This window comes from Adiantum capillus-veneris, chromosome 2 (assembly GCF_014529385.1).
Source record: "Adiantum capillus-veneris isolate H3 chromosome 2, ASM1452938v2, whole genome shotgun sequence".
In the NCBI taxonomy this organism is placed as follows: Eukaryota; Viridiplantae; Streptophyta; class Polypodiopsida; order Polypodiales; family Pteridaceae; genus Adiantum; species Adiantum capillus-veneris.
This window is the reverse complement of record NC_140932.1, coordinates 127,325,591-127,332,413: the sequence shown is the minus strand read 5'-3', so window position 1 is coordinate 127,332,413 and position 6,823 is coordinate 127,325,591. Positions and strand designations below refer to the sequence as shown.

The window sequence follows — 6,823 nt, the reverse complement described above, 5'->3', positions numbered from 1 at the left end:
GCCGGAGTGTATCATTGATCCAAGAGACGGTTTCGGGCTCTATGTGAACTGGTTGAAGGATATCATTCAGCTTGGTGATGGCTTCGTCAAGGGTGTCCTCATTGGTGCACCATGGTGATGGAAGTCCCCCAATCCTGACCTTGAGGCCGAGTGATTCTTGTAGCCTACGCTCTTGTAAGACCCCTTGTATCTTAGTGTCAATCTTCTTGGTGATGTCGTGTGCTACCGAGTGAGCTTGGGTGATTTTTTCTTTGACTTGCTTCACCTTGTTGGTAGTGAGATCTACCACAGAGTCAAATCGAGCCTCAAGTTTGCTAAGGCGAGCCTTGAGGTCATGATTCTCTTCCATGACTATGTCCAAGGCTGCTTGGAGTTGTCCATTGCGGTCGGCCTTGCTCGGGGCCGCTATGATGGTAGTGAAACTTGGCCGTGTTCTCATGGGTGTCTTTTGAAGTGTTTTCTTTGCCTTGGTAGCCATGTCCTTCACCTTGTTGGTTGGGAGTGGAGAAATCCACTGGCTTTTTGGTTGAAAATGGATAAATCCATTGTCTGTGTTGTAAGAGGTGTGACCGTCTCAAATGAATTAAGTGATTGTGTCGACCAAAACCTGTTGTGTGAAGGCAAGCTTGTGAGGACTGAGGAGGAACAACGTGTTGAGCGTGCTGAGAGAGCCACACAAAGCTATAAGGCCCGAGGGCACTACTTAAGCACCGAGAGAAGCAGGGAAACATTGTAGCAAGCGTTGTTGACGGGCAGGGTGCTGAGAGAAGAAGGAAAAAAAAGAACAGCAGGGTGGGCTCGAAGTGCAAGGTTGAGCGTTGTCAATGGGCTTGGAATGTAGGGCGGAGCTCAAGCTTAATGCCCCCCTCCCCACACGGCTGCCCCTCGCCCAGGGAGGGGACTGTGGAGGTGGCGCTAGGGTTTGGGGTGCAGCCGAAAGTCTCTAAGCTGAGAGAGAGAGAGAGAGAGAGAGAGAGAGAGAGAGAGAGAGAGAGAGAGAGAGAGAGAGAGAGAGAGTGTGTGTGTGTATGATATACATGGTTCACCCAAGTGTGGGCTATAACCATGGGAAACCAACCACTAAATGGCTTTGCACTTCAATCTTGAAGTAGATTACAAAGGGTTTAGCAACCCTTAATGAAAATCCCACCTTGTTTCACTCTCTTACACCAACTCACACGCTTCACCACTTTACCACCTTCATTCTATTTTGTGTGTAGAAGAGGCCTCCTTTTATAGGCCAAAATGGGTTGCCCTCTCTCATGAGAGACACCTGTGTGTGGCTGCCCTTATGTAGAAAGCTCAAGTACAACTCTCTTATGCACCATTTGTGGTTGTCCTTAGGTAGACAAGTCCACTTGACATTCAGCACCGGCCATAAACTTTGGGCTACCAGCCAACCGGCCACCTATTGATCGTTTTTCGATCACTTTTTGGCAACGACCACGATATTCTAGCAAAAAGGAATATTCCAATAAAGGTTTGGTTTTTCAAAGGGTGATTTTTCTCATGCATGATGGCTTCTCCTCATAACAGGGGCCTTGCAAATGTGAATTTTGAGAATAAAAATTACAAGGGGTGAATCGAACTCCATAACGCCTTCCTCTCTCTCTCTCTCTCTCTCTCTCTCTCTCTCTCTCACACACACACACACACACACTAATATTTGAAATATATCATTTTTCCAACCATATGTAATTCCTATTTATGAAGTTTCCAAGAGAGTTTCAATTGGCATTTTTGAATTTCTAAAGTGACACTATTATATGTTGAGATGCACTTTTCTTGAACAATGAAACATACCTATAAGTTTTTAACGTCGTTGGAACCATCATAGGAACCATTACTAAGAAAAACCATTTTCTTGGCCTTGTTTTTGGCATGTCCAAAGGGCAAAGGCCTTAGAGTTTCCTTCTCTTTTAGCCTGCCGAAAGGGCAAAGGCCCTAGAGTTTCCTTCTTTTTTTTTTTTGCTAAAAATAGTTTTTGGGACTTATGCAAAAACAAAAAGTAATTGTGGGTGGACTAATTACACGATTGGTTGATAGAGATAAAGAATCATCATGCTATGAAGATCATTTCAAAAAAATGATGGTATCTCATCATCCCCTCAAGTAGGCTCTCACAGTAATTATGACAGCAAACCCAAGGTGCAATAACATGTGTGAACTCCACAAAGAAGCAGCACTATAGTCTAGTCTCTAAAGAGTCTTCATCTAGAGTAGCAGATTCTCCACTTAGCTCTTGTCTCATCGCCAACTTCTGTCGTTGTAAGCATCACCCCTAGTCAATGGTCCCCTACCATGGTCGGATTCTACCATTGTAAGTAGATAGCAGATGCTTAGGACTTGCAAGTAGTTAGATTGCATGTGGTATACCAACTTGGCATGCTACAATTAATTTGGAAGTTGTGGTATGTTCCGTGAGAGCATTCATATCTAACATGGTATGAAAGCTCATATGAAAGGCACCTTGTGTAGAGGACATCAAGGACGATGGTTCATACAACACAATCAATGGCAGCAATAGAGCCTAATTTGGTGCAGAATACAATAGGCTATAAGGTAGTTATGGTGTGTCTCCACAAGCCTCTACCCTATCATGGTTCTCAAGACAAGGTAGCAAGGGGAAACATGTGTCATCTTTTCCAAATTCAATATCAACTTTGCCGGTGTATTCTGCAATATGAAGGATTGCAAGGCCCATACATAGGCTTTCCTACTTCTCTCTTGGGTTATTATTCCCACACATGTTCTCTACATGAGCACATTGGAAATTACTAGGAGTGTTGCAAGGGAAACTGCATTGACATTGGCGAGGTTTCTACTTCGACAACGTCAACGAGTGCAAATGCAGTGGGTAGGCTTTTCGCCTCTATGGTGCCTGTTTGGACGCCTGTGGGCGTGATAAGCAAGAGGCTAATGGTACAAGGAAATAAAGCAGTAAATGAGTTACATGAGAAGTGAGAGAAGTGGGTCAAGTAAATTATGCACAGATATCATACAAAATTGTGCATCAGAAAGGTACAAATATAGGTTTAAATAGCCAAATTATAAGGGTGGGCTTGATGCTCATAGATGCATAATACAAACAAATGGATGGACGAGACTGTACCAAGGGTTCGGTATGTCCATCCTACCATATGTACCTTTGAATGCATTATGGTGGATATCTTATTATCTGGCATAAAGAACAGTGTGGGGAACTTTGCGGTATCACAAGGATGCAGCAAGGTAATGATCCGCTTCTCCAACCCCAACTTTTAGTTATTGGAGTACAAAGTGTAAGCACAGCATGTGCTTGTGCTGTGACTGCTCTGCATACTATGCCATTAGACACCTTTAAAACTCGTTTACAGGATGAAAATAAGAGGGACACTCCAAGAGAGATAGTAGTTAGCCTCATTAAAGATGGTGAGTGGAGAGCATGCTACAAGGGTTTGGGGCCTCAATGGTCTATGATAGCAATGTCGATTGTCACTTACTAGTTTTTGAAGTGGTCGTCGACAAAACAATATATCAGGACTGACATATGATTTTACATTTTGTGATTGGGTAATAAGTAACAAAGCAAATAAACTGGGGACTGCCAGGCAAAAGATAGAAACTCAACTTTAGGGGATGGTGTGTGGTGTTGAATTATCACACTCATCTCTAGATGTGTGGTGTTAAATAGAAGTTTCATCTCTTGAGTCGATTGTCTTCAAAGTTCTGTAATTGATAGACAAAGGCAAGGGAAGGTATGCCTTGAAAGTTATCAATCCAAGCTTATATAAGAAGTTTTAAAGTGGGTTTCATGTTTTTAAATATAATTCATTTGCTTGATACCTCTGTGTGTGCATTGGAGTGTTTACGATTCTCCTCATAATGCAAGTTGTCTCAACAACTAGCAAGGGTGTGCATGCACGTGTGTGTGTGTAGGTTACCAAATAGAAGCTCTCTAGAAAGCAAATAAACAAGGGATTATGCCAAAAATAGTAAAGCATAATAAAAAAATCTTGAATTATGGTTGGGTAAGTGGTACAAAAGGAGAATTTTGCAGACCACCAGACTTGGAAGGAGAAGTTGCAAAATGAATAGAGTAAGGATCCCTTCTATTATACATGCCACCATCACAACCAACAAAAAGAGAATGTTAGACACTGGAAGACGTGTCAAAAAAGAGATCCATGTGTTGATGTCAATTATAAGCATAGAGCATATGAACCCTTCAAGGCGGTGTAATGCGAAGTAAAACAACTAAGTAGTACCCTCCATAGCCGACTTGGCATGAATGTAAGAATAAGGCCCAAGCAGCTTCTCCAAGATCTGTAGAATTTGAATGTCATGCACAACTACTCTAAGGTAGTATGCCTCATGTTGCACCAAGTCAGAGAAAAACAGGCCATAGCTCCTCATGTGCAAAGTGTAGTTGAGGTGGAGCCCGATTGCAGTAGAGAAACTAGTGAGTAGTGGGGGGCATATGAGCCCACGGGGGTGGGGTACTGCCACATGCATAGGTAGTGGGAGTTTTAAGTTAATGATGTGTCTTTACATGAGGCCAAAAGTGCAAATAATCCAGTAGAGTTAAAAAAAAGGGTTAGGGTGTGTTCCCATGGCTTAAATAAGCTAAGGGTGCATTTAGATATAAGGCTTGGTGTTTTAGATCCCTCCATCCACTCCCACATTAGGGCCTTAAGAGGGGGCACTAGGCCCCCTCTAAGGGGTCCTAGTGCCCAACACCAAAAAATAGTTGTGCCAAGACTTCAATAGGGTTACAAGTATAGGGTGATGGTGTAAGCCTAAATAGGTTGTGTCTTACAAGTCTCCACAATTTTTCCTTTTCAAAACCTTTTGCACAAAAGGCATTTATCACTTGATAAATGCCTTTTGTGTCTTACAAGTCTCCACGATTTTTCCTTTTCAAAACCTTTTGCACAAAAGGCATTTATCAAGGATTTGATATCTTTTCCTGCACTTTTGGCACTGCTATTGCAGAAGAGGATAGGTTTTAGCTGTGAGAGGATAACTTTATGGGACCAATTGTTAGGTCTATTACTAGCCCTATGAATGTATCTGATCCCTAGGGGTGCATGGAAAAAGGCCATCTTTTTTGGCAAGAGCTTTAGTAAGTTTCCCTTGGTCTACAAATAAGAGAAGGTTGAGAAAAGTAGTGTTGGAAGCTTTTTTGCCTTCAATAGTGAGTTCAGGAGGGTAAATACCATTTTTAGAGAGAAAAATTTCAGGGTTTTGACAGTTAATCAACAAGATATCATCAAAATATCTGAAAGGATAGGCCAGGTTTGTCAGCTTTTCCTTATTAATTGGGGACATGAGCATCTCTTGAAGATAGTTATATTCAAGAACATGAAGATAGAGATTACACCATATTGGTGAAAAAGCTAAACCCATAGGGATGCCATTGGTTTGTCTATAGAACACTTGGTAACATTGGATGTACATGTTATTGATCAACCAATTGTCGATCTCAATCACATCTCCAAGATTAAAAGAGAGTCCATTTTTGTATTTTTTTATTGGTCCAGATTCCTTGTTGGCATGAAGAGGGGAAGTTTTTGAAGGAGATAAACTCTTCAACAGTAGACTTGAAAGCCCATGATATGAGGTTGGTTATGAGGGGGATTAACCCATGTTGAACATAGTGAGGGATGTTCTCATAGCATTTTTCTGTGTTTGCTAAGAAAAGGGAGGAAGCATTGCTTGGGAGATTGAGAATACAATCATAAATGGAGTCAATAATCCACCAAGATTGAAGTATGATATTATGGCAGAGTAATGCTTTTTGATCGAGTATCCTGGCCCTATGTTTTAGGGCAGTAAGGATAACTCAGTGTAGGCACTATTAGCACCACAAGTAAGCCATCAAAAAGAATTTTTGTGTATCTTATAAGATGCCATTAAAAAGGGGAGGGGTAAATGGTTAGGTAGACTCATCTTGTTCAACATAAGTTCTACTAAATTAGTTAGATTTGCTTCACAAATAGTGAAATTTGGGCTAGAGACCCTCTTTTGTATTTCAGAGTGTGCAAAAGCTTTGCAGATAGAAAGGGGTTTATTGGGGAATTTGTCAATACAAGTGATAAGGTATCTATTTTTGAGAGAGTGAATCAAGATATTGCAATCCATATGTGGGGTATAGGAATGTTTCCTTGGTAACCACTCATGACAGTATGCAAAAAACCATTCTTTAACATTGCAATTACCAACCAGTGGGTGGAGGATAATTTTGTCGGACAAAATCTTTTCTAATACAGAGAAAATTTCATGGCAAGCATTGTCTATATTAGGAGCACACGAAGGAATGTGATTGAGTCCGAACTTGATAAGCTTCATTAATCTAGGAGGGATACTTAAATTATGTACCTCAGTAAGTACATGCCCAAAACAAGGTACAAAACCTGGGCTAGAGGGTGAACAATAGCAAGTGGGGGGATTATCAGAAGTAAACACATCCTTATGATTACAGAGTATCCATTTTAGAGTAGGCACGAAGTTCCAAGTGAATAAACAAGCTTCCCATAATTGGAAGGAGAAGATGCAAAATGAAAGAATAAGGATCCCTTCTATTATAACTGCTGCTGACGGGAGCAAAGCGAACCCCGAACCCCGACGGCCTCTAAAACGCCGGGGGCCGAATGGCGCACCTCGAGCCTGCCACGGTAAAGCGAACAGGGGGCACCACCCAGCTTTGAGCGGCTAGGACGCAAACCACGATGATATGAACACCGCAAACTTACACACACACACACACACACACACACACACACAGAGAGATTTGCAAATGATGAAAACCCTCAGGGGTGTGAGGGAGAATTATTTTTTGCAG

General features: G+C 41.8%; 1 pseudogene; it reads left to right on the top strand.

The window, feature by feature from the left end:
• The first annotated feature begins 532 nt into the window (after positions 1–532).
• LOC147463585 (uncharacterized) lies at positions 533–3,533 on the top strand (annotated as a pseudogene).
• Positions 3,534–6,823: the final 3,290 nt, after the last annotated feature.